Raw genomic sequence first — 25,324 nt, forward strand, 5'->3', positions numbered from 1 at the left:
GACATGGGTACTAAAGCTGACAATAATTTAAATTAATGACTAAATGACTATTGTAGTGAAAGAGGTAATTTTGGGGTGAGGAACATTTAAATAAAATAAATAGGACATAAGTCAAACCAAATAATAAATGTAAACAAATATGCCAAAATATTTCAGATGGAATTACAGCAATGGAACACATAATGAACTAAAACATTTCAGCTTAAATCAAAGGAATAAATCTGACATTTTCAACATTCACTAGGAGTTACTGGCACAAGTACTTCTGCGGTGGTGCAGCGGTAGCGTTGTTGCCTCACAGCAAGAGGTTCTCCCGTTTGATTCCTGGCTTGGGTTGGGAGTGACATCTGTGTGGAGTCTGCATGTTCTCCCCGTGGTCGAGTGGGTGTTTGATAAACATGTGTTGAATGGGTGTGCTTTCGTTGAAGGCTGGGTGTCGGGCTGGCAACTCAACACCATAAAAAACAACTGCCAATTATTAGCGGACTGGAGTTCCGCTGTGGCGACCCCTAACTGGGAAAAGCCAAACAACAACTAAGAGATACTGGCGCAACCACTATTTTGCAGCTAAATCTATTCCATATGTGAACATTCCAGGTCATCCATAGCAGTGAATATTAGTGTAAGTGTAAAATGGCTGTTGTGTATGCAAATGGGAACTACCAAAAATGAGGAGAAAGTGAAATTATCTAGTCGGCCAGATTCATAAAAGCTTACACTAAGTGTACACAATCTGTATTCAAGAATATCCCTTCCACATTCTTTGAGCTGTCTGTTCACTCAGAAAGATTAGACTAATTATAGGCATAGTCTACTCATTGTGGTAACATTTATGAATCCCTCCTCAATATTTAAGGTTACAAGAAAATCTGTAGGAATAGTAAAATTAGGAAGAAGAAGGTCCAAGTTATGTTAGTGTTGTTTATTTACTCAGAATGGTGTACACTTAGTGTAGGCATTAATGCATCTAGCCTGATGAGTAAAAATACATTGGACAGGTAGAAAAATAAATATAAAAACTGTTGAATATATTTGCAGACTGGGATCTCTTGTTATGATGAAGGTTAGAATAAGAAACTTTGAAGTAACTAGTCTTACTATTTAATTACAATAATAAAGAAAGGGTTCACACATCAACATGAGGGCTTTAAGATTATAAAAAAAACACTAATAACATGTTCTAGGTCAAATGATAAGTAGACAAAAACATAAAAAATGGAATGAGGCACAGAACGGTGCAATAAATTCTGCAAACCACTGACATAAAATAGACAAAATAGTTAAGAGAGCAAGCATTTTATTTGAATGTATGAGAGTAATGGAAGTGGGATGGATTGTTAATGAAGGAAGGATGGATTCTATTCAGTACATAATAAGGGAATTAAACTCATAATGAGTTAATTGTCTCGAGTCTAAGCACTTCCGAGTGAGTCACCTGAGCAGGGATTTCACTCAGTTTTCAGAATACTCTTTAGAGTATCAGAATTGGTCATTTCTATCAAAGTGCTACCACCTTGGAATTAAATGTCAGAGTAAAATGTTGCATACCCCTGCTTTGCTCCTATTAAAAATGAATGAATAAATAAATAAATGTTTATTTTGTATCATATTCTCATCAAACGTAGATTTATTTTGCAGCTAAAAAATTGGTCTGACTTCCACGGTGGTGCAGCAATAGCGTTGTTGCCTCACAGTAAGAGGTTTTCCCGTTCGATTCTCGGCTGGAGTGCGGGGAGTGCCTTCTATGTGGAGTCTGCATGTCCTCCCCGTGGTTGGGTGGGCGTTCAAAAGACATGCATAAATGGGCATTCCTTCGTTGAAGGTTGAAGGTTGAACGTCAAGCTGGCACCTCGATGTTCGTGAAAATCTACTGCCAATCATTAGTGGACCGGAGTTCCGCTGTGGCGATCCCTAACCGGGAAAAGCCGAAAGACAAACAACAACAACATGCTTACAGTGAACAGAAGTACATATAGCAGTAATCACTTCCTGTTTCAGTTATTTCCTGTTCCATTCCTAGTATCATTTCACAGATTCATAGGTTAATGGACTGTTACTAGGCTAACAACCCAGGGGAGCCTTTTTAAGCCTAGTCAAGTTTTCCCAAAAGAATAATGATGTCTTGCATCCAAATAGGACAACAAGGGCCACACGTTTATAAGCTACCTCTGTCCATAAGGGACATGAGTGCCAGGCCCAGTGTAAATTGCCTGTTCTCATCCACTTTGGTCACTTTCCATTCTTCTTGTCTCGATGTGTATATTTTTATTTGGTTACGATTAGCTTCACCTTCAGCTATGAGGGAGAATAAGTAGCACCTGCAGCAAAGACAGCCTTTTATGAAGTGTCATCTAGAGCACATAAACAAGATGTTATCACAATAAAGTCCTGAGCACCAGGAAGCATGCAGCATGGTAGCAATTTGCTTGCACTGATCTAGGTATGTACCATCACTGCTTTTCTGAAATATACTGTCACTAACTTGTGCTCATATACCTATACTGAGGTGTGCTCTTCTGGGTTTCAACACTAACTCAGTGGTGGTTAGTACTGCATGACTTCACTTTAAATGATATGCTGTCATTATTGTCGTATGACATCACAAATGTAGCACACACTCTAAAATAATTTTGAGTCTTATTTAGAAAATAATGTGAAAGGAAAATCATCAGTCTTATTCAGAGAGCTACAAAACTAGGAAGATGTGTGCCAAGAAAAAGACATCTTAATACATAACAAAGCTGGCTGTGATGGGTATTTTTATAAACTGGATGCAGACAAAAACACATTTTAAGTTATTATGGATTAAAGAGCAAATTATGCCAAATAATACAGGAAGTAACAAAATACCTTTGAATTGCTTAAATATCTTAAAAGCTACAGGCATCAAATTGACTAATTACTACTGCATGCAGAATAATTAACAACAATGAAGAAATGCCTGTTGAAAACATAAAATTCTTCACTGCATGGGGCAGTCTGCATAAATCATTAGTAATATAAATATGTAATTGAAAGAGAGCACTTTATTGTTAAAAACAAGGTTCACAAAGAAATGCTAACAGGTGACTTATCGGTTATTTGACCTCTAGTCATCGTAATGACCTGTACGTTGCAATGGTAAATATGTGTATGGAGTTTGTTACTAAGTATTGTGCGGTAACTTTCTCAGGCATAAGTCTGAGGCTTCATTTGCATCACATTCTACTATCTCAACAACAAATAATAAACTTTTAGCATTACAAAAAGGAATCCTTCACTCTGGTAGAGATGTACTGCAGCTCATGAATGCAAGCATAATAATGTGAGGTATGTTTCTATTCTTGTTTTTTCTTTAATAAAAAGCTATACATGCAGTAAAACATCTAAGCCTGTATTAATAAGTGTATTTCTTTATGGTAACAGCACCTACTGGCTATTTAGACTAAGGTGACAACAACTACTATGTTCATTAATCATCAACTGTTCTATGTTGTTGCTACATTTATGCATACCAAAAGGTCTACACCTGCCATATATATATATATATATATAAAAAAAAAAATATATATATATATATATATATATATATATATATATATATATATATATAAAACCTAAATGTCAAAAATGCAATTGAAATGAACTGTCTTTTACTTAAGTGAAGTGCTTATTGTATAATCTGATGTGCATGTCTTTTATTTTATTTAAATATTTCTGTAAATTTTTTGTAAAATCTACACTGTAACTGTTTTTGGGAGCTTTTCTCCCCGGGCCTCTGCTGAAAATGGGCTTCCACCCAGATGGACTATCCTGGTCAAAAATGTAAAATAAAAATAAAATAATAAATAAAATAACAAGGTCTGTCTTTAAGATGTAAGCCTCATTTACAAGGAAACTAAGGTGAAGTGTCTCCAAAATACAATATCATCACACAGACAGAATCAGAACCATTGCATAACAGTCAAATAAAGCAATTATGCTGTCAAAAATATTTAAGTGATTAAGGAAAACAAGTAAGAATGTGGCCATTATCAGGAAATCAGGACCCACACACATGAACCAGTACATGATTAACAAAATTCACACAGCACACAGGTGCTCCTGAATGATCAGGCACCACACTTTATTCCAAACTAAGCGCTTTTGTCCCGATACACTTTTCAGAGACTTTGTCAAAGTTACTGCCAGCAATAGCTATAAATAACCTGTTATGTGACTGTAAAAATTTCACATGATGTGTTTAAATCAAATAAAGTGTTTGAAAAGTGTAGTGTCTTTCCATCCTGGAGAACCTGGTATGCTGTGTGAATTTTGTTTATAACGTATTGGATCATGTGTGTGGTTCCTGGTTCTCTTGTTTTCACACTGGCTTCTCCATGATGGGCTCTTACAACACTGAAAGTATTCACCTACCCCGGACTATATTGCCAGGTGATCTTATGCTGCTGTTAAAACAACTTACCAAATACCTACCCGCAAGGCACTAGTTTGGTTATGCAGTGACACCAAACAACATAGCAATGTGAAGTGAGGAAGTATTGGATATAAATTCTAATACCAATTATAATGCTGATGGAGAAGTGAGAATCCCTGAACACTCCATTCTATGTGTGGGAAGTTCTAATTCTATGGTAGATTTAAAAAAATGCATGGATTGTATGGATTTTCATTTCACCATTGGTAGTAAGTCTGTGAAAGGCATAATATCTATGCAACTCAGAGAATTTGAGGGGAAGCTTCTTAAATTTCGGAATTTGCAACTGGATAATAGTTTTTTAGCTGAATGTATAAGATTGCTGAATATACCCAAGGGTTTGAGATGGTGGAAATACCCAAAAGGTGTGGAGGTCAACATACCATTTGATTCTGAACTGCTTGAATTATTTCATTGATCTGAATGTGACCTTATGGGAATCATTATGAAGGAGAGTGATAGAAAAAAAACTGGATAAGGAGATCAAAGAGATGGATGCTTCCATTCAGAATGATCTCCTTTTTCAGTATCATAGTGATGACTATGGCAAGATATTTTATAAAGTCAACAGCAAGGTGGAGGCCCACAATAAAGATCGTGAACAGAGGAAGCTTATTAGAGATGCCAATGACTATACAGATAAACATCAGTAGCCATCACCTCCAAGTCCGAATTCTTCTCACAAAGCTTTTGATAGAATCCAAGCAATTCATGATGAATTTGAAGGCCGAGGAGATAAAGGAGATGAGATACAACAGGGCACAACTACACAGAGGTGTGGATATGATATGTGTGTATGAGTGTGTGTGTGTGTGTGTGTGTGTGTGTGTGTGTGTGTGTGTGTGTGTGTGTGTGTGTGTGTGTGTGGGTGCGGGTGTGGTGTATATGTATGTGTTAATAATTGAAATGCTGAAAGATTAAACCAAAAATTATTAATCCTAACAAACTGAGTAAACATCATGAAAACCTAAATTGTCAACAAACTACAGCTCTGAATAGAAAAACAACTGGTTTCCTTTATGTGCTCTGTGATCTGTCCACTTTACCACTATCATCAGACATAATTTGTCTGAATAGGGATAGCAGTATTTAAAGGGTGTTTTTAATATAAGGTGAAGTGTTGGGGTCAGAGGCAGAGGCACAGTAACCTTAACCTTAGTCTTACTGCTGCCATTAGCCCCAACTACTCTCCTTACCATAGAAAAACCTTTGCTTTAAAACTACCACTATAGAAGACACTTTAAAGTGCACACACACACACACACACACACACACACACACACACACACACACACACACACACACACACACCACATACAGATAAACACACAAGAAAATTGTATATAAAGTCCAAACAACTCAAAACACCACTTCGATCCCTTTACCTAACCCTTGTTCAAACCCGAACTTTCTAACATTTGCATACACACACTTCCACTCTCAAACCCACACTCACCTTCAAAAATCCATCTTCCTGCTTTACACATCATTGGCACTGAAACAAATCTGCATTTGACGATGTGCACATTCATTAAACTGGGTACACATGTCATTCTTCTGACAAAATAAACATTCATCAGAAGGCTGATAGCTTTAGGTTCATAGATATATTCTGGGCTAATGACCACCAAGGTCTTTTTAACCCTAGTCATGCAACCCAACTGTGTCTCTATGTCTCATGGGTGTTCATTAGGAGTGGGTATGCTAGGAAGTAGCTAAAGGTTATGTGGAGGGTATATTACTTTGGGCATATTTAGTCTGCCTTAGTTTATCAAAGACATGCTGGCCATGCCCAGGGTGAATTTCCAATTTCCCATCCATTGGTCAATGTAACACTTAAATACTATTAGGGATGGACTCTGCTTCAAATGGATGGGGAATCTATTCCAGAGCATGGGGATCCTTTAAGACACATATCTGTCTCACCAACATGTCTTATTTATGTCACACACAAACTTTAAATCCTTGGATCTAGTGGTTCTGATGCTGTTTGTTTTGTAGATGTGCATAAGGTCCATCAGAGCTGGATCCAATGATGCCTTGTATGCCAATCCTAGATCACATCTCATTAACCTGTAGGAGACAGAGTATACAGAAGGGTTTTATGTTGATCCATATAGGACAATGTGTTTATACTCAGGATTCTCTTTGTAAGGAGCCTTTGCGGGTTTTGCATATGTCTGGTCATGTACATTCCAAAGGGGGCATTATACTCAATAATAACTCTGATAAGGGTTGAGTAAAGTGGCACTATGACTTCCTTGGACCTGGTGCCATGCCCTTACTTATGTTAGGTGACATAAATTGATTTTCTTACTACATTGACTACATTTTGGTAAAAGGCCAGATTACTGTCTACATATATTCCCAGATCCCTGACTATGGAGTCAACTCTTAGGGGTATATTATCAATACAGTAATTAGTCTAGGTGGCCATTTTCCTAAAAGGTACTACATACTGGCCAACAGATGCAGTCCTAACTTTACCCCTCTCTCTCCACCTAAAGGACCAATCCCAATAACAGAAGAATGTCAGGCACCCAGCATTACTGCAGCACAGGTTAAAGGTGCATTGTCCAAGGCCAAGAATACATCTTCCATTGGACCCAATAATATCCCTGGCTGTGCTCTACATGAACTGCAAAGTGAACTGGCACCACATCTGTGTGCTCTGTTCAGTCACAGCCTCACCTCAGGCTTTGCCCCTGCTGAATGGCGCACTGCTACAGTTATCCCTCTCCATAAATGGGGAGTGACTACAGACCCTGGGAATTATTGCCATTAGCCTGATGAGTCTGATATATAAAGCTATGGAGCACATCATCATGGATCTGATTAACAAAGATATAGGAAATCTCCAAACTCTAGACCCCATGCAATTTGGCTTTTTGAAAGGGAGATCATGGGTGCTCAACCTGGTTGACTTCTTTGAGTCGTTCACCAGAGCTGTGTATGAAGGTAAGGCAGTGCATACAGTCTACCTCAATCTGACCAAGGCCTTTGATACCATTCCTCACTCTGGAATTGTTGATAAACTCACCAAACTAGTCATCAACCCCCATATCACTAGGTGGGTTGCAAAGTGACTCATAGATAGAATACACAGTGTTAAAGTAGCAGACTCCAAGTCAGACTGCTGACCAGTCATGAGTGGAATCCCACAGGGATCTGTCCTGGGTCCTCTCCTGTTGGCATCTACTTCGCAAATGTCCAGGCCAACACAAAGGGACTCTGCCTGGCCAAGTTCACAGATGACTGCAAGCTGGGAGACATTATTAATGCTCCAGGTGATGCAGACATCCTACAGAAAGGCCTCACTGAGACCAGTGACTGGTGTTGAAACCATGGCCTTAAGCTTAATGCCAAAAAATGTGTTGTCATCTCCTTTGGTAAAAACTCAGTTCCTACTAATTATCACATCAATGAGGGCCCACTGAACACTGAGGGTGTTATAAGAGATCTGGGGATGTAGGTTAACAGCAACCTCTCCTTCGATCACCACATTGTCACTATGGTTAGAAAGTCCTTCTATGTGGCACATCTCAAGGGTTTTGCATCCAGGAAGAATGAGGTCATCGTCTCTGTCTACTCTTCCTTCATTAGACCAATCATTGAGTATAATGCCTCCTGCAACAGCTGGAGAGGCCACAGAAGTACCTCACGAAGATGATCCTAGGCATTAAATAGATATCCTACATGGACAGACTCAAAAGACTCCAGCTATTCTCTGTCTCATATCACCTACTTAGAGGTGATCTCTGCTTGACTTACAAAGCCATGTGTGACCCAGCTCTGTTAAAAGTACTACATCTAAAGAAATCCCCTCCACACCACACACTCCAGAGTCCTCAGCCTCATTACCACAATCAACAGAACATGCTCGAGGGAAAGATTATTCATCCAGAGACTGCCCGTGCTCTGGAATAGACTTTCCATACATGTCAAGCAGAGCACCTCACTGTCCCTCTTCAAGAGAAATCTTGATGAGTGGATGGGTAATAGAAAGTTCACCACGGGGATCACTCCAGTGGCTCTACTTGACAGAGGCACTGGGAACTAATGTTGGGTGGCACAATGCCAGGACACTTCTATGGGCTAGGCTTGTAAAGGCTCCAGGGCCATTAGTCTATTACACACCTATGAACCTATATATGTGTAATTCTTGGCATTGAGTTTTAATCCAAGGCACCATTCATTTGTCTGTGTTAGAACCCCTTGTAAGATGTTTGCATCATGGGAGGAATCTATGATGCCTGCAAATTTGCAGTCAACTGAGAACTAGGTCAATCAAAGGCCCTTGACATTAACCTTTAACTCAGAAAAATATATGCCAAATAGGAACAGCCCTGTTATGGTGTCCTGAGGTACCTTGCTTGTGACTGGAAACTTAATGGAGGTGGTGTCACCACTCCTGACTACACGGCTCCTATCTGAGACCTAGCTGGCAATTCTGTAAGTTATATATTGGTTTATGGCCAGTTTGGTTTGTCAAATATACCTGAGTGGAGTATTGTATTGCATGCCTTATCCAGGTCCAGGTGTGCGGTATGCACTGTTTCCCCATCCATTAACTTGATGACCTTCTCAGAGAAGTTCACCAAGATTAGTGATTAGATTTCCTTAACAAATCCAAGCTAGGTTGGGTCCAGTGTCTGAAAGTTGTCTATGCCTTTGTTGATCATTTCAATGATAATTCATTCCATTGCTTTGCATATTAGACTAGTTAGACCAATGGATCTGCAGTTTCTGGAGTTGGTTGATTGTCCACTGTTGTGAAGTTGGATAATCATTGCAATCCTCTGTTCTCATGCTATAAACCCTGTTTTGAGGCTATAGTTGAAAAGTGACTAAAGTGGTCTTGATAGTTTATGTTTTGAGTTATTTAGCAGGCATCCTGGGATATTGTCTGGGCCCATTGAGGCTTGCTTTTGGATTTATTGAGTGTTGCCAGGACCTGCTCCCTTCTAATAGTTTGGAGGTTAGGTATTTCATGGTGGGAGGCAGGGTCAGTTGGGGTTGAAGTTTGAGCTGCACTTGACATTCAGCAGATTTGCTGTGTCTCTCTGCTCTGTGAAGTTGGCACCAGAACCAGCAGTATAGTACACTGCTGTATGTTGCTTTTGAAGTTACATACATAGCTGTAGAAGGCCTACTGGTTTTCCATCACCTGTGAGGCTATATTGGTATTGTAACTGGCCTTGTTGGGCTTAATTAGTCCCCTTAGTTTCCAATTTTGTTTAGAGAGCTCTTGTCAATATGAAAGTTGTTCTTTCTGATTTTAGCCATGACTTTTTTCTTTCTGTTATATATCATATTAAGGTTAGGATTCTACCAGTGTGGTTTATATTTGCAATTTGGTCGTAGATTACTTCTAGTAGGTACAGCAGTTTCTATAAAGCCATTTACATTGCTCTACACGGTCTCTGTGAACAATTTTGCATAGGTTGCTATGAACTTGGAATTAGGAGGAACCACTGAATTTTGGCAAACTATCACTTAATTGGATGTAATTTGCTTTGGAATATTTTATTACAGTTACAAAGTTTGCTGGATTAATGAGTTGATTTTTATTTCAAAGGTGACAGCCTTGTGGTCTGATGTCACCAGTAAGTACATGACACTATGGGGTGTGTAGTGCTCTCCCATATTGGTGAGTACCAGGTTCAGTATGTTTGAACCTCTGGTGGGTGTGCACACTATCTGGTCAAGGGTATTTGTGTTAATAAATTCCAGGAATCTTTGTACTTGTAAAAAGACAGTGTATGTTTCCAGGTCTAGAGAGGGGTAGTTAAAGTCTCCCATGAATAGGGTATTTGGTTTGATGGAAAGTGTCTCCAGTACAAGACAAGGGATTCTTCTGACACAGGTAACATTTACCTTTCTAGGATATGGTGTGGGACTTTGTCAATGGTGATTTGCATATGTATAAGCTTCAGGGCATCACCCTGTTTAACCATCTTAAATGTATTCTTGTTGCTAATGTAGAACAAAACTCCTCCACTTTTTGTCTGCAACTGATGGACTAAATGTGTGGAAGGCACTAAACCTTGCACTCCCAAAATACTTTCTGCAGATTTAAACCATTCAGTTTGTTTGTGTCTTTTGGCTTTTCCCGGTTAGGGGTCGCCACAGCGGAACTCTGGACCGCTAATGATTGGTAGTGGATTTTTACATACCGGGTTACCAGCCCTGACGCACAACCTTCAACGAAGGCATGCTCCATTCATGTATGCCTCCACACAGAAGACGCTCTAGCTGAGAATCGAACGGGACAATGTCTTGCTATGAGGTGACAACGCTACCGCAGCACCACCACCGCAGTTATGATGCAAATGTCTATATTCTTCAGAGTGAGTAGAGCTTTTAAGATGTTGAGTTCCTTGTTTAGATACATAGCACTGAGTGATAATACCTTTAGGTTTCTTTAGGATTTATTTGCTATCTCAGTAGGTTTGTTAATTTGGCATTGCCTTAAAAAGGTTCTAAAGGGTGTATCAAGTTTTAGTCAATATTCAAAAGCCTACGGGGGACAGGTGGAGACTGACCTTTGCAAAGCAATGTGTTTTATCAACTATATTTTCCCATAGTGATATGTATATATATATATATATATATATATATATATATTGTTGTGTCTTTTGGCTTTTCCTGGTTAGGGGTCGCCACAGTGGAACTCCAGTCCGCTAATGATTGGTAGTTGATTTTTACATGCCGAGTTACCAGCCCTGACGCACAACCTTCAACAAAGGTACGTCCATTCACGCATGTCTCCACGCAGAAGACGCTCTAGCTGAGAATCGAACCGGACAGCATCTTACTGTGAGGCGACAACTCTACCATATATATATATATATATATATATATATATATATATATATATATATATATATATATATATATATATATATATATATGTGTGTGTGTGTGTGTGTTTGTGTGTGTGTATATATATATATATATATATATATATATATATATATGTGTATATATATATATATATATATATATATATATATATATATATATATATAATTCCTCTGTAAATAGACCAAACACTAAGCCAAATTATTGAAGTCAAACATCTTTTGTTCATACATTGACATCATTCCTGGTGAAGGTAGAATGCTGCTTAATGCAATGCCCATTCCTGTCTGATACACATTTTCAGAGAGAGAGAGAGATCAATAATGTCTCTCTTCATATAGTCCAGCGAAGTATGTCTCAGGTCATTAATGCCAACATAGACTGTAAAAGAATCGTACTGGTAACTGTGGTGTGGTGACTTAAGTGTCTGCATACCTTGGTGGATCCTGGCTCCTGATGACCAACTGACCATTGCCGTCTCCTTGTTCACTCTGGTGAGAGGAGTATCTGTGTTTCATAAAATGGAGTTGCCTAAGACAAGATTGATGGACAATGTCTTTGCTTGCTTTATGGGCTTTGCTCTTGGTGGTCCACTAGGTATAGGCACAAGTGGTGTTTGATATTGTTTTAGTGAGTGTTTTAGACATTGCTAAATAGGTATTGCTGTTTATAGGCTTAGGAGGTCTTTGGGGTTTAGGAAGATTGCTTTTTAGTGCCTCAGCTTAAGTCGGTCTATGTGCGTAGTGAATATTGCTTGTGGTATGTGTGCCGAGGGTGTCTTGACAACTTTGTTTGTATGTGAGATTTTTGCCTCCTGTGAAATTGTGTATGTGCCTCTCTCACATACTGTGTTTGGTTCATTAAAGATTAACTGGTTGTCTGTGAACATGAGTCAGTTGCTACATTGCCTCAGGATGTCTGTATCTGCCAAGCTGGCTATGTTGATATTTGTAAATTGCATATCAATTTTTTCCAGCTCTGTGTTTTGGTGTGTTTTGGTTTTTGGTATGTTATAGACTGAGTTATACAGAGGTCTCCTTGGGTGTTCTGTGGGGTTTGGCACTAGACTAGGCAAAGTTAGATTGTGCTACGATTTGATTGTAGGCTGTTTAACCTGCAAACTAGTTGCTATTAGACTGTGTCTATGCGATGATTTTGTTTTAGTCACCCTACATTATAGGTTTTAGTTCTAAGGGTAGTTTTATAGATACAATTTACTCATGAGCAATACTGGTTTGCTAGGTTGACTCTTAGTATTATGGATATAGGGGAAACAATAGGTGGGAAAAGTACATAAATAACTTACACTACAGACAATAGCAATGAAAGAGGAAAGGAAGGGACCTTGGAATTCAGATTACCATAAGCCAAAGACACAGCCTTTTAAACCACAACAAGAAAATGGTGAGAAGCAGGCATCCTAGAGAAGGATCCAATAAAATAAAGCTAGTACTGGAGCTCTAGTGTTATATTTAGAATTTCAGAAACTTTAGCATAATGTCTCAGTGGGGTCTGGGGCAGACATAAAGAATAGGAGGAAAACAGTAGCAAAAACAGAAAGGCACTGGAATGTAATGTTAAACAAAAATAGGACTCTATCACCAAAACTGGAATAGAAACAGCTGTAAATATAGTGAAGCACAGATCCAGTAGAAAAATTTACAATACTGCCACTTCTGCGATCTCACAACAGACTAAGCCACCAGACTATGTAGAAATTTACCAGCAATGCTGTTTATTGAAAATGCTGTAATAAATGACTAAATGAGACTCTTGTCTGGCAGCAGTTCACAGTTCTGAATGAAACTATAAGATTAAGGCCCCACATGGATCAAAATACAAACAGCTAGCTTTTACAAGTAATTGTACTTATGAAGACAGAAGTGCAATATAATGTATAAATGATGTTAAAATCTTGCAGTAATACGCAATCTTCCCACAACTGCAAATGAAGTGACAAGACTATGGTCTCTGAACAAATGAAAAAAAATGCAAACAGATAACGTTTTTGTCTAAAATATTGAAAAAGCAGAAAAGTACAAAAAACTATTACAACACAGGTCACTATAAGTGCAGCTTAAAGTATTTAAATTTATTTATTAACTGTGAAAGTCTGAGTTGGAACTAAGCCAGTTGTCAGCTGAGGCCTGGGGGCAATGTTCCAGATGCATGTCTTTGTAATGTGAAAGGAAACTGGAGCACCCAGAGGAAACACACATGAACGACATGCAGACTCTGCACAGAAGGCACCCCAGACAAGAATCGAACCAGAGAACCTCTTGCTGTGAGGCAACACACTACTGCTGTACCACTGCACAACCATACATAAAAACTTTTTCTTCCCTTTTGATGAAAAGCTTGTTTCTCACACTTCAGGACATTCTACAACTATCAGAGAGAGAGAGAGAGAGAGAGAGAGAGAGAGAGAGAGAAAGAGAGAAGTTATTAGTGGCATAGTGGCTAATAAAATGTTAGCATTCATTTTTGTCATGTAATAAATGACTAAATGAGACTCTTGTCTGGCAGCAGTTCACAGTTCTGAATGAAACTATAAGATTAAGGCCCCACATGGATCAAAATACAAACAGCTAGCTTTTACAAGTAATTCATATAGATATATATATATATATATATATATATATATATATATATATATATATATATACACACACACACACACACTGCATAATATAGTAACAGCCAGATAGTGATGCATATAGACAAGTTGGCACAGTTGTCAAGCATGTCATATCAGAATGTAATACAAATTGCTGTTGATGTTCTGATTAAACATAGGATTGTTGCTTAAAAAGGCAAAGTCATTTACCTGTGTTAGAGAGGGATGTTTCAAGTCTTAGAGTGAAACCTCCTTTACCTATGGACTATCAGGAGCCTAACTGTGGATTTATCTGTGGACCACTCATAGGCTACTTGTGATTTACTTACAAAGTTACAGGAACTAATTCTGGAAACCTGACACTTAACTTGAAGAAAATTGACCACAGCAGCAACAATTAACAACTGATATGTATTTACAAAAATAAAATCAGAAACTAGCTCAAAGTCACCCCAGACAGTCAGCAAACAAATAGTATAAAAAGCAGTCACGTCTCTTCAGACCCTGGTTCCTGGGATATCAAATCCAAATGAAGTATAAATTCACTCTCTATTTAAAACACAAAGTAGCAGTTTTATTCAGGTACACAATTGGCAAGCGCTTTCGCTATCAAGCTTCATCAAGCCTATAACAGTCAAATCTAAAATGAGGCTGATATAAAAAATTCAAAAAATGTCAATCAACACAATTAATCTTTAGATAAGGTTGAATTTTAAAATGCATCTGTTCAATTTTTGTTGATTCATGAAATGTCTTATGAAGCTGATGCCTTTAAGGGGCTATTTCACTAATTGATTAATTGTGTTGATTGACATTTTTTGAATTTTTTATATAAGCCTCATTTTAGATTTGACTGTTATAGGCTTGATGAAGCTTGATAGCGAAAGCGCTTGCCAATTGTGTACCTGAATAAAACTGCTACTTTGTGTTTTAAATCGAGAGTGAATTTATACTTCATTTGGATTTGATATCCCAGGAACCAGGGTCTGAAGAGACATGACTACTTTTTATACTATTTATTTGCTGACTGCCTGGGGTGACTGCGAGCTAGTTTCTGATTTTATTTTTATGAACTGTTTTTTTCTGCTCGCAGTCTTTAACCAATACATGATATTTTTGTTTATAATTTTCGTTTGATATGTATTTACATTTCATTAACTGACTTTAAACTAGACTAACAACTCTAGAGTGGAACAAACTAGACTGACAACTCTAGACTTGAATGGAGGCAAAATTTGTGCTTGTTTTTGTTTTACCTTAAAAGTGAATTTTATTTTAATTCTTTGCACTGCAAAGTATAAGGAGATGATGTGCATGGCAAAGAAAGAGGTGGTGAAGGCTAAGGATAAGGCATATGAAGAGTTGTATGAAAGGTTGGACACTAAGGAGGGAGAAAAGGACCTGTACCGATTGGCTAGACAGAGGGACCGAGCTAGGAAAGATGTGCAGCAGGTAAAGGTGATAAAGGATAATGAGGGAAACATACTCACAAGCGAGGAGAGTGTGTTAAGCAGATGGAAAGAGTACTTTGAGGGGTTGATGAATGAAGAGAATGAGAGGGAGAGAAGGTTGGATGATGTGGGGATAGTGAATCATGAAGTACAATGGATTAGCAAGGAGGAAGTAAGGATAGCTATGAAGAGGATGAAAAATGGAAAGGCTGCTGGTCCAGATGACATACCTGTGGAAGCATGGAGGTGTTTAGGCGAAATGGCAGTGGAAATTTTAACTAGATTGTTTAATGAAATCTTGGATAGTGAGAAGATGCCTGAGGAATGGAGAAAAAGTGTTTTGGTACCGATTTTTAAGAATAAGGGTGATGTGCAGAGCTGTAGTAACTACAGAGGGATTAAATCGATCAGTCACAGCATGAAGTTATGGGAAAGAGTAGTGGAAGCTAGGTTAAGAAGGGAGGTAATGATTAATGATCAGCAGTATGGTTTCATGCCAGGAAAAAGCACTACAGATGCGATGTTTGCTCTGAGAGTGTTGATGGAGAAGTACAGAGAAGTTCAGAAGGAATTGCATTGTGTCTTTGTGGACTTAGAGAAAGCATATGACAGGTTGCCTAGAGAGGAGTCGTGGTATTGTATGAGGAAGTTGGGAGTGTCAGAGAAGTATGTAATAGTGGTACAGGATATGTACAAGGGTTGTGTGACAGCAGTGAGGTCTGCGGTGGGAGTGACGGATGTGTTTAAGGTGGAGGTGGGATTACATCAAGGATCAGCTCTGAGCCCTTTCTTATTTGCAATGGTGATGGACAGGTTGACAGATGACATCAGACAGGAGTCCCCGTGTGCTATGATGTTTGCAGATGACATTGTGATGTGTAGTGAGAGTAGGGAACAGGTGGAGGAGACACTGGAGAGGTGGAGATATGCTCTAGAAAGAAGAGGAATGAAGGTCAGCAGGACTAAGACAGAATTTATGTGTGTGATTGAGAGGGAGGATAGAGAAATGGTGAGGATGCAGGGAGTAGAGGTGGTGAAGGTGGATGAGTTTAAATACTTGGGATCAACGGTTCAGAGTAATGGTGAGTATGGAAGAGAGGTGAAGAAGAGAGTACAGGCAGGATGGAGTGGGTGGAGAAGAGTGTCAGGAGTGATTTGTGACAGACGGGTACCAGTAAGAGTGAAAGGGAAGGTCTAGAAGAGGGTAGTGAGGCCAGCTATGTTACATGGGTTGGAGACAGTGGCACTGACAAAAAGGCAGGAGGCAGAGCTGGAAGTGGCAGAAGAAGCACTGCAAATAAACTGCAACTGAATAAAAGAAACTGTCTTCAGTGTAAATTGTAATCTATGGAGGTGATTTTTTTTTTTGTGGACACTTTTTGGTCAGTATATATCAGATCACACTATTTTCCTTTCCTATATTTCAGCTTGCAAGAGGAAAACAGTTTGGGGTTAATTAACCATCATGGAAAGAGAGAGGGAGAGAGAAAACTGAGTTTGCCTTGCAAATATGAGTAAGCATCTAATGTCCCTTCAGAAAGGGGTGAAGTAACTCACAAATGATTAGTCGCACTCAAACAGCAAATTAAAGTAGCAGCCATATTTATGATCACAAAAAAGATAATTCTGCTGCTAACTAAGTTCATAGGTTCATAGGAGGTTACTAGGCTAATGGCATTTTATATATATATATATATATATATATATATACATATATATATATATATATATATATATATATATATATATATATATATACATACATATATATATATATATATATATATATATATATATATCTATATATAAATATGTATACACACACACACACACACACGTATATATATATATATATATATATATATATATATATATATATATATAAAACAACAAAACTTCGAGATTATTAAGATATTAATAAAGAAACTGAGAGCCAGTAAAAATGCGCTTCATCCAGTTTAATGTGCTGGACTTCCTTATATATACTTATAAGCTTAGCCATGCTATACCGGTGTTTCCTGATTAACCTTTTTTAGATGGTCATTATTTGTAGAATGAGTCTATCATCAGCACAGACTGCCCCTGTCCATGAGAGACATAGGTGCCACCCCTGCTGTGAGTTCCAGTCTTCAATCCAATTGCCTAAGTTGTGCTAAAATAGGGTCATTGAGGAGCTCTGCTTTATGTGAATTTTGAGTTTATTCCAGACAAGCGGCAATCTCTTTGAGCTATATCTGTCTCTCCAGCATGTTCTGTTAATGTCACAGGCTAGGTTAAAATCTCTGGAATGAGTGACTCACGTCCCATTTGATTTGCAGATGTGCAGCATTTTCATTAGGACAGGGTTAGAGACTGCTCTGTAGACCAGGCACAAGTTGCCTCTCGGCAGCCTGTAGGATGCAGAGAACAGTGACAGGGCTTTCAGTCTTTCCTTGTAGGTCATGTTTTGGAGGCCCTGAATTTTCTTGGTGAGAAACCTCTGTGGTCGGTATAGCTACTGCAGGTGTCTGGTGAGGTACAGGCAAAAGGGAGTGTTATACTCTATCAGTGGTCTGGTGAGGGTTGAGAACAGAGGAGTTGTAACATCTTTAGTCTTGGATGTGATACACTTACTTATGATATATGCAACTTGGAAGGTTTTCCTTATCATTGTGGACACATGATGATCAAAGTTTAGATTGCTATCAGCCTATATTTTCAAATCTTGCAGCACTGGGTTTGAGCATAGGGAGGATGCTGTCAATAGTGTAATTTGCAGGGACTTCCTCTTTGCCAAAGGGGATAATAATGCACTTTTTTACACAGTCTTAGCCTGTGGCATTGGTACTAATCATTTGTTTGTCTTAGCCCCTTTTATAATATGTTAACATCATTTGAGGACTCTGTGATTGTGCCCACTTTGCAATCATCAGTGAACTTGGTAGCCACAGGCCATCTAGTTTTGCCTGGAGTTCCAAGGAAAAATATTCCAAACAGTAGAGGGCCCAGCACAAATCCTTGTATTGCACCACTGGTAACTGGTCTACATGCAGAGGTGGAATTGCCAACTTTGACAGTATACATTCTGTCGGTGATCCAGTTGGCTACCCATCTAGTGATGTACAGGTTAATCCCTAGCAGGGGCAGTTTCTCAATGATGTCTGAGTGAGGGATTGTGTCAAAAGCCTTGGCTAAATCAAGATAGACAGTATGTTCTGTTTTGTCTTCATCCAGAAATTTAGCTACACTCTCAAAGAAGTCCACTATGTCCATTAAGCATGATCTACCCTTAAAAAACCCAAACTGGGTCAGGTCAAGAGTTTGAAGGTCACCTGTGTGTTGGTGATAAGGACCATTATGATTCCTTCCATGGCTTTGCAGATAAGGCTAGTTAGGCTTAGGGTCTATAGTTCCCAGGGCCAGTTGAGGGACCCCTCTTTGTGCAAGGGGATTACTGTTGCTGTTCTCCACTCTGCTGGAACAAAGCCAGTGCTCAGGCTGAGGTTAAAGATAGTTCTAAGTGTTTCTGCTGGCTCTTGTTTTAATTTGTCTAGTAAGTAGCCCGGGATGGTATCTGGTCCCATAGAAACCATGTTTCTGGCCATGGAGAGCACATACATGACCTGCTCTTTGGAGACACTAGGTAGAGGACTGGTGCGAGGTAAGCTTTGGGGTATTGCTAGTGGAGAAAGGGGGGTGAAGTTTGCACCAAATCTGTCAGCTACCAGGTTGGCAATTTCCCCAGATTCACTATGAGAAGTACTGTTCACTATAAGTTCATCTCATAGTTGGGCATTCCCTTTTAGAAATAAATATTAAAAGCAAGACCAACCGACTAAGTAACTCCAAAATGATTACTCCATTACCTAGCTTTTTAGGTGTATAACACCCTGAAGAAGCTAAAAGATAGGATATACAAACATTCACTTGACATTAAAAAAGTAAATTAACTAACACCCTTAGTAAACATATTTAAAATAACATTGGCCACAGGTTTAAATTTGTGGTTTTAGACCATGTAACACAAGACAGAAAAGGACTTATTATGAAAGAACACCTGGAAAAAAAGTGAGTTAAAATGGCAATTAAAATTAAATGATTCCTGCCCTCCAGGTTTGAATGAATGTTGCTACATTAGATTGATATTAAAATTAAAATACTACATTGGGTAAGGGATTCCAGACCTATTCTTTTAATTAACTTGTTATTGTAATTGCTTAATGTATTTTTATATTTTATTGGTCCATTGTATTGCATTTTTTTTTATTCAGCTGCCATGATTGTTTTATCTGCATGCATTTTGAATTTGTAAAGGGTTGTTTTATAGCTAGATATTTATTTATTTAATTCATTTACACATGATTGGGGGTGGTGGTAACGTGACAGTTCTTAAATACATTTAAAGAGGTTTCAAGAATGCTTTGTTAATTCTGATGAAGTTCTTTTATGAAAAGTGGAATGAAAGCACTTAGTTATTCATAATAAAGTATTTGGAATTGTTTTTTGTGGCTGTGAGCTTGTTTTTGGAGTCACTTGGTTGGTCTTGCTTTTAACATTTATTTCTGGTCATGACGTGCATGGGTGTTAGCTGTTGGCAATTCCTTTTAAATCAAGATTTGCACAAATCCATAGGAAAACTGACATTGTTGATTCAGCAGGTTAGCCAGAGTTTTTAAGCACTAAATAGTAGTCGTCCTGGTGTTGAAGGTGGAGTGTCCCCATCTATGTTGAGTTTGGGATTACCCTTAATACAGTGGACTGTTTATAGAGATAAGGATTCGTCCAACTTACAAATGGACTTCTAAACTTGGAAAATGAATAAGTTTGATTTTCAAAATAATACTACAGTTCATAATGATACAGGTCTTACCAATAATGGGTCATGTGAACAACTGAACCTATTCAAAAAGAAAGTGGGTGTTTTTAATAAACTGTAGCTTGAAAACAACAAAGTGAGGAGGCTGAAAAGGATTTCAGACAAACAGCCAGAGAGGAATATTATGTTCAACAAGGAGCAAAACTGAAACAAGGTTATTACAAACGTAACAAGTGGGCGAATTGAGCCTAGAAATAGAGGATCCTTCAGGTGACACTGGTGTTTTTTTTTTTTTTTTTTTTGTCTATAATACAAAACAGTGGTAAAGATTTTAAAATATTTAATTTTTCAGACAAAAAGATTAACACTCAGCATTCAGGTATTCTCTCAAAGGGTTTGTTGCTTGTTCCAGCCAGGAGAGCTAACCTGGCTGATACTTTAATTGATCTCAGACTTTTTATTCCAGAATTGAACTTAATATTTTCTTTTAATAATGAATGTAACAATCAAGACATTTACCATCCCAAAAGACCAAGTACTATTAACACCCCAGCTAATACATTTGTTCAAGCTTTTGAGAAAATGGTTTAATGTGGCTTTACTAGGATTCTCAGTCGGGAGAATTGGTATGTCCGGCAATATGTCTTTGGATGAAATTTCAAAATTTACTGAGTTGACATCTGATACTTCTCTCCATTTTATGAAGCTGGACAAAGGAGATGGGATGTAATTATGTCTGCTAATGATTATGTTAATCGGATGAATAAGATGATGCTTATGCAGAAAGTTCAAGGAATGAGGTGAATACCAATCATTCTAAATTGGATATTATGCTTAACGACATGTTATCTCAAGGTCAAATTGAGGTTTGTGATTATGAATACATGTTTAATGATAGACCAGTATTAGCTACAAATTTTAGTATCCCTAAGAGATACAGATGTCTTAATATTCCACAATTAAGGCCCATTGTGGACTCAAGAAAGTCAAAAACATATTTTATTACTAAATATTTGGATATAATCTCAAAGGAAAGTGTGATTAAAGTTAAACGAGTTTGCAGGGATTCATGGCAATTTTTAAGTAACTTAAACAGTTTAACTTTTAGTGAACATACCATTTTTGTAACTATAGATGTGTGTAAGCTGTATATGGTCATTCCTCACGACATAGGAATGACTTGGTGTGAGGACCAACTCAGAATTTTGGGAGTGGTGGACCAAAATAAAATTAATGTAGCAGTTACCTTGAAGGAAGCTGCTCTGAAAAATAATTACATTTTTTGGAGGGACATATTTTTAAACAGACCTCAGGGGTGGCTATGGGAGCTGTGTGTGCCCTAGCATTTGCAAATCTAGTTATGGAGGAATGGGAGCAACAATTTGTGTTTAAGTGTGGTTTTGAAAACTCCTGGGACTATTAGACCCACTTTTTAGATAATATTTTTATCCTATATGATACTAGTGAGAAGCTGGATGTGATATGCTATTAGATATGTTCATCCAGAGAGGATATCCTGAACACTTTCTTTTGGAAATTAAAAATTAAGTGTGGAGTAAAAGGACAAATAGGTAGTAGAAATAATACTAATATCAGACATTATGATAATTAATACCAATTTCCAATCCTGTAGAAAAACAATGATGTGAGTTCTTTCTGTAATGACACCCAAAAGATGTTTATAACTACTTACAGTTTGGATAGTCAAACACTAGTAACTAGTATATACAAGAACTGGAATCTATTTAAGACTGATAAAACATTGGTGGATAAGGTAGGGGACAAACCACTTGTCATGTATAAAATAGACAAAATTTTCAAAGAATTACAGGAAATAAAAAAGGAGTTAAACACAGTTTATAAAACTGCCAATTTCATTTGTTGTAACAAAGTAGTTATGTTTAGGTGCAGCAGATGCATACAGTGTCCCAGTATAATGAGAACAGATTATATATTTTTACAAAATAAAACTTGCTATATTAGAGGTCATTTTAGATGTGAATCCAAACAGGTGGTTTATGTTGCCAAGTGTGTCCATTATGTTGCCAAGTGTGTCTGAGTAAGACCCTGTGGAAGCTGAAAGATAGGATATATGAACATTCACTTGACATTAAAAAAGGTAAATTAACTAACGCCCTTAGTAAACATATTCAAAGTGACACTGGCCACAGGTCTGAATGTGTGGTTTTACAACATGTAACACAAGACAGTAAACGGTTTACTATGAAAGAATACCTGGAGAAAAGTGAGTTAAAATGGCAGTGAAGGTTAAATGCTTCCTGCCTTCAAGGTTTGAATGAATGTTGCCCCATTAGTTCGATATTAAAATTAAAATACTACATTGGCTAAGATATATTCTTTTAATTAACTTTTTATTGTAATTGCTTAATGTATTTTTATACTTCCATGGTCCATTGTATTAAATTGTGAAACAAAATTTTAAAGTCAAATGTTATATAAGAATATATATACAAATATGTATATATATATATATATATATATATATATATATATATATATATATATATACAGTTATTCATCTGTCATGATTGTTTTACTTGCATTCATTTTGAATTTGTAAAGGGTTGTTTCATATGAATTCATTTATTTATTTAATTCTCTTACACAAAATTGCTGGTGGTGGTGGTAACGTTACAGTTTTTAAATATATTTAAAGAGGTTTCAAGAATGGTTTGTTAATTCTGATGAAGTTCCTTTAAGAGAAGTGGAATAAAAATGTTTAATTATTAATAATAAAGTATTTGCAATTGTTGTTTGTGGATGCAGGCCTGTTTTTGGAGTTGCATTACCTTTTAGATGTTGGGCATAGCTAAAGAATGCCTTATGATTATCCTTATCTAGGGATGCTAAATTAACTTTGCATCTAGCTTTAGTGGACTTTAAAAGATACCTGATTTGGTTGTCCAAGCTGTGGAGGGTATTCTTATTCTGCTGAGTAACTTCCCTCTTGTTATTAGACATGAGTTTCTTCCATTTATTATATAACTTATTTATACTTGAGATCCACTGGGTTGGGGCTTGTTTTTTCAATCAGACCGGTTTTGATCTAATCCGGTACAGCTGAGTCTATACAGTTATTTAGATGGTTATACAGGGCAATTTTGTACTTTTCTGCATAGGAGTGATTGTTGGCTGAGTTAGCACAGGATTTGAAATGTTTTATACCATTGCCTAGTAGGCTGTAGTTTGCTTTGGAGAATTATTTTCAGTATTTTATTCCTGTACAGGTGTCAGGTCTGACTGTTACTTCAAATGAGACAGGTTTATGTTCTGACCTTACCAGGGAGAGCAACGGACAGGGAGTAGTGCAGTGACCCTTCATGTTGGTGAGTACTAAGTTTAAAACATTTGATCCTGTTGTGGGGGTATAGACTAGCTGTTCCAGGGCATTTGCATTGACAAAGATACCAAAAAAGTAGCCTGTACGCAGTACTAAATGACAAGTAAAGGAAGGCATATGACTAGAAGATTACTGTAGGAAGTCCCCATAAAACGTTGTTATCATAGACTGTCCACTGACTAACAGATTAAGCAGCAATACAGAGGTGGATTCTAGAAGGAGATACGGCTTTTACCCAGAAAAAACATGCTTATGTAAGGAGCCAGTCTTGATTAGCACTGACATTCATGATCCGTTTGTTATATGCAATAAAGCACATGAATATGGATTAGGAAGCCTGCTATCTCAAGAAGTATATAATCATGAACATTGTCTATTATTTATGTTGGGAGTATAGTAAACCTGAAATAAGTTACTCTGCCACATAATGAAAATACATCTCTGTTAAGAGGGCATGGACTTCTCTACAATATTACTTATTAGGATGCAGCTTCAGTTAAGTAAATTAACATGTATCTCTGTAGTGGTGGTAGAAAGAAATTTACATCTGTTCTGCTTTATTATCAGGTATGAGGGTGCACTAGCCACTTGAATGCTGATCATCTATCTCAGTCACAAAGCCCATCCAATTCAATACAGAACCTGGAATTCAAAGCTCTATGGTGGGGGAGGGATCCTTCTGGCATAGTGGCAAGATAAATGTTGGAAATAATATTTTGATGTGTGATATGAACATATCATATCAAGTCATAACACTGAAATGATAGTGCATATGTGTAATAAAGTGAATGATATGCATAGGTATAATAACGTGAATGATATGCATAGGTATAAAAACGTGAATGATAGTGCATGGGTATAATAAAGTGAATGACAGAGCATAGGTATAATAAAGTGAGTCATAGTGCATAGGTATAATAAAGTGAATGATAGTGCATAGGTATAATAAAGTGAATGACAGAGCATAGGTATAATAAAGTGAGTGATAGTGCATAGGTATAATAAAGTGAATGACAGAGCATAGGTATAATAAAGTGAGTGATAGTGCATAGGTATAATAAATTGAATGACAGAGCATAGGTATAATAAAGTGAATGACAGTGCATAGGTATAATAAAGTGAATGACAGAGCATAGTTATAATAAAGTGAGTGATAGTGCATAGGTAAAATAAAGTAAGTATTAGTGCATAGGTATAATAAAGTGAATGACAGAGCATAGGTATAATAAAGTGAATGACAGTGCATAGGTATAATAAAGTGAATGACAGAGCATAGTTATAATAAAGTGAGTGATAGTACATAGGTAAAATAAAGTGAGTATTAGTGCATAGGTATAATAAAGTGAATGACAGAGCATAGGTATAATAAAGTGAATGACAGAGCATAGGTATAATAAAGTGAATGACAGTGCATAGGTATAATAAAGTGAATGACAGAGCATAGTTATAATAAAGTGAGTGATAGTACATAGGTAAAATAAAGTGAGTATTAGTGCATAGGTATAATAAAGTGAATGACAGAGCATAGGTATAATAAAGTGAATGACAGTGCATAGGTATAAAATAAATGATAGTGCATAGTTATAATAAAGTGTGGTAGTAGAATGCAGTGCAAATTATGCTGCCCTGTGAATCCTTACTCAAGTGTGCTAACCCTAACCTTGCCTCTGCCCTTAACCCCAATCTTACAAATTGCCTTACTGAAAACCCTTTCCCTAGCAGTGTCACTACACAAGATACCCAAACACACACACGCACACAGATGCACACTGCACATGTA

The sequence above is a fragment of the Protopterus annectens genome, chromosome 4.part1 (genome assembly GCF_019279795.1).
Source record: "Protopterus annectens isolate FY-2018-M chromosome 4.part1, PAN1.0, whole genome shotgun sequence".
NCBI lineage: Eukaryota > Metazoa > Chordata > Ceratodontiformes > Protopteridae > Protopterus > Protopterus annectens.